Below are 8,917 nucleotides of genomic sequence, written 5' to 3' on the forward strand. Positions count from 1 at the left end.
AAAACAGTGTATGATTGCTCGCATATGACTCGATAACTCGTATAACTCCTTTAATTACCGTTAATAACTCGTGAAACTCGAATTATAACTGACTCGCTCGCGACTGCTTCCTCTTATTGATAAATGATTTTTTGTCTATTACACGCCTGTCAGATTTCTTTACGAGCAGAACTGTAGCAAGTGCTATTGTAGCAGAATACAAAAAAATGATGCGTGCCTATGTGGGTGTCACGTTTATCTGCAGTTACGGAAATCTGAACTTTAGAAAGAGAACGTTGTTGTGGAAGTAATGATAAGTAAAGTGCGAGTGTTTGTGTAAATTCATATTTTTATAAATTGAAAAAATTAAATCTGAGCAGACGATTGTTTTATTATAAATGTTATAAGGAGTACTATATCTTGTATATTTCATACCTCGTTCGGTCTAATACTTCATATATGAAACCTATAGTGGTCATTGTTATCTATATTCATTCAATTAATATTTATTATTAATATTTATATTGAAACAATTTATGTTTATGTCTATGTATGAAGCATAAAAGTTTCAGCAACTATATGGTACGTGGTATTAGCATTATGCTAGGCATTATTTTACATTAGTCTTTGATTCCCGCTCTCTCGCTTGCGCGAATGAGAAGGATTAGGTTCTTACTTCGTTGGAATTGAAACTTATAACTCAACTTAATATGCCTTCGCAATTACTTAACTTGTGACTTAGAGAGTACACGTAGATACCCCGACCATTACACTAAACGATTGTATGTGCCAGTTTATAAAATATGTACGTTGTCATTTACTATATAACATTTAAACCTGGCGACGTGGTAAATGTAAAGATTACAAATATTGATAAACTGAATGATTTCGTTAATGTACAACTTGGTAAATTTAATGTTCAAATTCCACCAGATCATATATCTGACGAAGATCTAAGTCCCTTACAAAAGCTGAAAGTCGACAAAGAAGTAGAAGCAAGAGTCTTGTTCCTTTATATAGGCCGAAAAAAGTATATCTCACTTTGAAAAGGTCTTTAATAACGAGTGACTTGCCCATTTTAGGAAACATACAAGACGCGAAAATTGACTCGAAACACCACGCAACTATCGTTCAAATACATAAGCGTGGAATATTGGTAAAGTTTTTCGGGGATGTCAAAGGTTGGATTCCACATACTGCCCTCGAGCTGGAAACATCTAACGTAAATTGAAACTATTCAGCTGGACAAACAATTTTGGTAAAAATTCAAACAGTGAACACAGATTCGGGAAAAGTAGTTCTAAATGTGGCTAATCAAGACATAAAAGTTGAAGAAGCAACATTCGATATTAGTGAAGAAGTAGAGGGCACAATAATAGAATCATCCGCTCAGGGATTATATTTAAGAGTCAGTAGATATAAAGGACAAACTGTTAGTACAGGATTTTTACTAGATGGTCACATGTCACCTTGTATGGAGATTGCAGCTCTACTAGCATCAAAATATGTTCCTGGTCATACACTTTCAGCTCTTCTATTTGCTACAGTACCTAATTTAATTTTAACTAGGACTTTTGCAACTCAAGGAAGGTACAGGAATTTTGAAAAACTGAAAATAGGAGACTGTATACCTTGTACGATCAAGGATATGGGTATAAGACTGGTATAAGACTTATTTTTCCAGTTGCAGAATATACGCCATTTGGATATGTATCCCATAGTAACGTTAGTAATTTTAATCTACTGCACATAAACCAAATTTTATTGGCAAAAATATTTTCTATTAACAGGAAAGAACAACAATTAAGACTAACATTACCGCTAAAGAAAATATACATTGAATCCATTGATCCTGTATTTTAATAAATTAGTAGAACTTTCAAGGAATTCATATTACAAAAACAGACCCATTGCATCTGTCAAATTAGGGCAGAGAGTTACTGGAGAGATTGAAAAAATTACGCCTGATTGGTTGGTTGTTCAATTGCAGAATAACTTGCTAGGTATAGTGTCTAAGAATCATTACTCTGAGAATAAAAAAATAGGGGACAAAATTTCTGGGACGATTATATGGAAAAATTACGTACACGAGCTTGTCCAATCGACCACGTTATCGTTAATAATGCATAAGTGCCAAAATAAGTGCCAAACAAAATAAGCAAATACAATTTCCTGACGGTAAATTGCTACGTGGTAGAATCTTAATGGTGACAAATTGGTTTATCCTGATGCTCCTTCAAGGTATTGGCAACGGAACTTTAGCTGCGATACCTGTACGTCGTCACATAAATAGTTTACTGCCAGATCTAACACCTTATACTATTCATTCTAAAATTAAATGTTACACCTCATTAAATTTCAAAAAATCCGATATTATGCCTCTCAGCGTCATAAAATCTGCATTTGAAAAGAAGTGTTGTGTGAGAGAGAAATCGGATGATAATAATAACTTAAAAAGAAAGAAGCAAAATCAAGAGTACGTGGCACTCGCCAAAAAAATAAAAATTGAAAAGTTACGGGAAGACGAAACATGAAAAACAAAGGGAAACGAAACAGAGAAAAACCAGAGAAAGATTTAGAAAAGGAATATTCAAAGAGAATGTGTGTTGAACAAACAGGAGAAGAAAAGATTAAACTGGAAGATACCAAAGCTTCCGAAGAAGATTTGAAATATGCTGACTCAACTCTCCTTCAGGATAAAGAGTCATCTTGCGATAGTGAAGATGAAGTAGAAGAAAAACCAAATCTGAGAAATAAGAAATTATGTGCCGCTGAACGTCGAGAACAAAAAAGACAGGAGAAACGTGAAATACGTCAAAGAGAAGAAGCACTCGCCAATAACCAGTTACCAAATTCTGTACATCAGTTCGACAGATTAGTTTTAGCTAGTCTAGACAGTTCAATAGTATGGTTACAGTATATGGAATATCATTTACAAACAACAGAAATCGAGAAAGCAAGAGCAGTTGCAAGAAGAGCGGTGAAAACGATTAATTTCAGGGAACAGAAGGAAAAATTAAACGTTTGGAAGGCTTGGTTGAATTTGGAGTCTAAATTCGGATTTCCTAAAGCACTGAATGATGTTTTTCAAGAGGCAGTGAAGTCTAACGATTCACTGAAAGTATACAGTCACATGTTGACTGTTCATGTCGAGGCTAGCAGGCAGATGGAACTAGAGAAAACAATTAATACCATGATTGGAAAATTTAACTGTATTCCCGAGATGTGATTTAATTGTGGAGAAGGGTTGCTAAAAATGGGTTTGAGGGACAAATCGAGGCATATTATGCAGAGAGCATTCCAATCTTTGCCAGCATCTGAACGTATGTACACTACAGAAATAAAGAGAGAGCAGTAACTCTGTTTGAGCAAATTCTAAGTTCTTATCCGAAACAGGTGGATATATGGTCTTGTTATGTCGATTCTCTAGTTAAATCTAATGATACTGATATAGCAAGGTAAAAATATTTTTTCAACTATATTTTGTCTTTTTAATTTCATACAGAATTTATCTTCTAATAATTTGTATTTACAGGAAAGTTCTAGAGAGAGCAGTTGTTCAGGCATTACCGCCTAGAAAGGTAAAGATCCTCTTTAAAAAGTTCATCAATTTTGAAGAACGAGTTCTGCCCGAGCAGTCGAGCTATGCGTACGTAAAACATAGTGCCTCAGACATTGTGCGACAAGAGTAGAGCAACAGAACCAATCGAGGATGGAAAAAGTACCATCAATAAGAATACTAAACAAAGGAGAAACATACACTATAAGCAGGGCAGTAGACCAACAGAGCCCAATTAAAACAACAAGAGAAGTACAGGACTGCGCAAATACAAAAGAAATAGAAATGGAAATAATACAAGAAGACGACGTAAAGAGCAATACTAACAAGGATCTACCACAACATAACGAAAGTTGGAGAACTGTAACTCCCAGCAAAAAAAGAAAAATAAACACAAACACAAACGATAGGAGGACCACAGAAACAGAAAGTCAACAATGGCTACAAGAAATTCCTACACAAAACTCCTTCAGCTCACTGACAGAAGAGATGGACACAGACCCTACAGAAAAACCAAGAACACTCACTCCCAAGCCACCACCAATCTACATAGACGCAAAAATAATAGACCCCCTCATTGATCTGCTAAACAGCACGGCAGGAAAAGAAAACTGCACTATCAAACAGCTCAAACTGGACCAGGTAAAAGTACAAACTAATACCCCAGAAACCTACAGAAAAGTAACTAAAGCGCTAAAGGAAGAAAACGCTGGGTATCACACTTACCAACCCAAATCCGACAACAGCTGCAAAGCAGTAATCAGAGGTCTACACTCCAAAACAAATACAAACAAAATATGCGAGGAATTGGCCAAGATCGGACACCAGGTAAGAACGATCAACAATTTAGCCAGATTTGACACTAAGCAACCACTACCGCTATTCCTAATAGAGTTAGAACCGAAAAGCAACAACAAAGAAAAATTTGAAATTAAAAAAATCTCAAACACAATAATCACAGTCGAGCCACCCAGACATAGAAAAGATATACCACAATGCATGCGGTGTCAACAATACGGACACACAAAAAACTACTGCAACAGAAGCCCGGCAAACACAAGCCAGCTACAAAGGCTGCGTAGTCAGAAAACAACTACAAAGCAAACTCTTCCCGCCGATTCGAAACAGGACACACAACAATTTCCACACGCAACAAGACAACACAGAATCTATGTCAGCACCAAATACACAGCATGTAATGAACAATAACCACACTAACACCAATACCGTCAAAAACCGAAGCTACGCGCAAATAGTCAACCGGTCGTCACCCCTAGATAATCAAGAATAGAACAACCACAGCAACGACGCTACAGAAATCAAAGAGTTAATAAAACATTCCATAAAAAACACCGAAATACTCACAAAAATGATAAGCGAACAAAACGAACTCCTCAGACAGCAAACACAGCAGATAACAGACATGTTACAATTACTTACTAACGTGATGAGCAAAAAATAAAAATAGACACGCTTAAAATAGCAACCTGGAACTCTAACGGCCTACAACAAAGGGCCCTAGAAACTAAAACATTCCTGTATAGCAACAACATCGATATACTACTCGTTTCAGAAACACACCTCACAATGAAAAGCTATATAAAAATACCGCACTACACCATATGCGACACCAAGCATCCTCCAGGGAAAGCACACGGAGGGATGGCAGTAGTAATAAAAAACATTAAACATCACCTACACAGTCAGGTCAGTAAGGAACATATACAAGCAACCACCGTTACCGTACAGACTAACAGCAACCAACTGCAGTTGTCAGCAGTATACGTACCGCCGCGACACAAAACTACAACGCAAATGTGGGAAGAGTACTTTCGACACTTAGGTGACAAGTATATTGCAGCGGGAGACTACAATTCAAAGCACACACTATGGGGATCAAGAATCACTACACCTCGAGGTAGAACCTTGGAAAAATACATTAGAAACAATAACCTCAATATATTATCCACAGGAAGACCGACATACTGGCCGACAGACCTGAGCAAAATACCTGACCTGCTAGACTTTGCAGTTACAAAGGGACTAAACGCAAATAAACTAAACATAGCACCCAGCCTCGAGCTTACCTCCGACCATACGCCCATAATAATTGAATACAGAAACAAACCAATACTTTACAGCAGCACAGAGAAGCTATGCAATAAAACCACCAAATGGCAAATATTCAAAGAAATAATAGAGAGCAAAATCAGCTGCAACATCCCACTGAAAACACCTGAACACATCGATCAAGCAGTAACAACATTCACAGAAACTATCCAAGAAGCAGCAAGGGCAACCACTATACCTGAAACAACCAACAGACAAACAAAAACAGTTCCACTAGACATCCTCGAAAAAATTAGAGAAAAAAGAAAAGCGAAAGCAAAATGGCAAAAACAAAGAACAAAAGAAAACAAAAAACACCTAAACAAACTCACAAAAGAAATAAAAGACAAAATAAAAGAGCACAATAACAACGAGTTCACAAAGTTCATCGAGTCACTATCTGCTCACGAGAACTACAACTACTCCCTATGGAAAGCCACAAAAAAAATAAAGAAGACAATAAAACTGGTACCAGCAACCAGAAGAATGGGCAAGAAGCAACGAAGAGCAAGCTGAAGAATTTTCCAACCACCTATGCAACACATTCACCCCACACAACATCAACAACAGCAACCACAATAGCCATACGGACGAGGACGCGCTAACTACTAGTACACCAACTGACAATCACTACACCATACCCAAAGCAACAGCACAAGAAATCAGAAACATAATTGAGAAAACAAAAAATAATTAAGCACCAGGAATCGACCTAATTAACGGCAAAATCTTAAAAAACCTTCCGCCAAAAGCAATAAGACAAATCACAATAATAGTTAACGCAATACTAAGAATACAATACTTTTCAAAAACTTGGAAACTGGCACAAATCATAATGATACCCAAACCAGGCAAGGACCCACACGAAATCAAATCCTACCGACCAATCTCACTACTTCCGATGTTCTCTAAGATACTAGAGAAAATAGTTTACTATTTGGGGATAAACCCCATAATAGAGAAGAATCAACTAATACCGGATCACCAATTCGGATTCAGAAACAAACACTCCACAATAGAACCAGCGCACAGACTCGTCAATGAAATCTTACAGGCGCTGGAAACAAAACAATACTGCACGGCACTCTTTATGGATATCGAAAAAGCATTCGATAAAATAAACCACACTAGCCTACTTCAATCAATCAGGAAACAGTTCCCGGAGCAGAGATACCAATTAATCAAATCATACTTAAGAAGCTTCATAGTAAAAATCAAAGACACATACTCTGAAGTTAAAGAAATCAAGGCAGGAGTTCCGCAAGGAAGCGTCCTAGGACCAATTTTATACACATCATACACGGCCAACATACCAACAACTAACAATAGCAAAATACTGACATTCGCGGATGACACAGCTGTACTAGTCAGGCACACTAACCCTGCAACAGCAGTTACACTACTACAAGAACATATCGCAAAAATAGAAAAGTGGCTTCAAGCAAAACAAATTAAAGCAAACCCCGATAAATGCAACCATATTACATTCACACTGCGAAAACAGAAACCACCAAACATTGTACTAAATGGCACACACATAATACAAGCAAGGCAAGTCAAATACTAAGAATCCAATACTTTCCTAAACTGTGGAAACTAGCACAGGACATAATGTTACCTAAACCAGGCAAAGAACCACACCAAACTGCATCTTACAGACCAATATCATTACTTCCTGTGTTTTCCAAAATACCAGAGGAAATAATATGCAACCGCATAAAACCAATAATATAGAAGGAAAAATTAATACCAGATCACCAATTTCGATTCAGAAACATACACTCCACTATAGAGCAAATGCACAGGCTCATTAAAGAAATAATACTAGCATTAGAAAACAAACAATACTGTACAGCCCTCTCTATGGACATAGATAAAGCATTTGACAAAATAAACCACGAAAGCCTACTACAAACAATCAGGAAACAATTTCCGGAGCAAATATACCAATTAATAAAATCTTACTTAAGCAGCAGAACCTTCGTAATAAAAATCAAGGACACATACTCTGAAGTTAAAGACATAAAGGCAGGGGTTCCGCGAGGAAGCGTCTTAGGATCAATACTATAGACAAAACATACCAACAACTACCAATAGCAAAATACTGACACTCACGGACGACACAGCTGTACTAGTCAGGCACACTAACCCAGAAACAGCAGTCAAATTACTACAAGAACATATCACAAAAATAGAAAAGTGGCTGCAAGATAAACAAATAAAAGCAAACCCCGATAAATGCAACCATATTACATTCACACTGCGAAAACAGAAACCACCAAACATTGTACTAAATGGCACACACATAATACAAACAAGGCAAGTCAAATACTTAAGACTCCACTTAGATACACGACTCACATGGAAACAGCATATTAAAGCAACAACAGACAAAATACAGATGGCAAGGAGACAAATGTACTGGCTAACAAGTCGAAAATCCAAACTAAGCATAGAAAACAAACTAAAAATATATAAAATGGTCATAAAATCAATCTGGACGTACGGAATAGCACTATGGGGAACAGCAGCAATGAGCCATATAACCAAAATAGAGGCAACGCAATCTAAAATACTCAGAACAATAGTAAACGCGCCATGGTACGTTAGAAACGAGAACATTCGGAAAGACCTGGGAATACCAATGGTCAAGGAGGAGATTAACAGAAGTGCAAGAAGGTACAGAGAAAGAATACCCAAACAAATACAACGCACCCAAACCGGCTGGCAGCGGAAACGGTCGACACATCAAGCATAAAAAGAAGATTAAAAAGGAAACACCTAACAGATCTCACAAGGACATAACCTAACAAACACGATAATGGTACCCCGCTGGGGGTAGCCACCCACATGTTATATTAGTATACCGCTATAATATTTTACCAAATGTCCTACTGGACAAATTGTAAAAATTTAAATAAATAAATAATAAAAAAAATTTTGAAGAGCAGCATGGTACTGAGGAAGACATGACTCGTGTTCAAGAAATGGCTGTAGAATATGTAGAGAAGCAGTGTACAAAATGATTAAAAATAATAAAACATTTTGACACATATTTCATTACATCACGTGAGCAAAACCTATGTTACGTGGCGCAAGATGATCCGTGCGACGTCCTTCATTGTCGGACCGTCAAAACCCAAGCACCATTAAACAGGCCCTCAATAAATCTAAGGCCCCACCATAAAACTTTAACTTTTTAACGTCATTATTTTAACACATGTTTTAAGTTAATCCTTTTGTCCTGGAGGACTTTTTAAGCCTAGAAAG

General features: G+C 37.0%; 1 pseudogene; it reads left to right on the top strand.

The window, feature by feature from the left end:
• The first annotated feature begins 263 nt into the window (after nucleotides 1-263).
• LOC143304830 (rRNA biogenesis protein RRP5-like) lies at nucleotides 264-7,185 on the top strand (annotated as a pseudogene).
• Nucleotides 7,186-8,917: the final 1,732 nt, after the last annotated feature.

Source organism: Bombus vancouverensis, unplaced genomic scaffold (genome assembly GCF_051014615.1).
Source record: "Bombus vancouverensis nearcticus unplaced genomic scaffold, iyBomVanc1_principal scaffold0057, whole genome shotgun sequence".
NCBI lineage: Eukaryota > Metazoa > Arthropoda > Insecta > Hymenoptera > Apidae > Bombus > Bombus vancouverensis.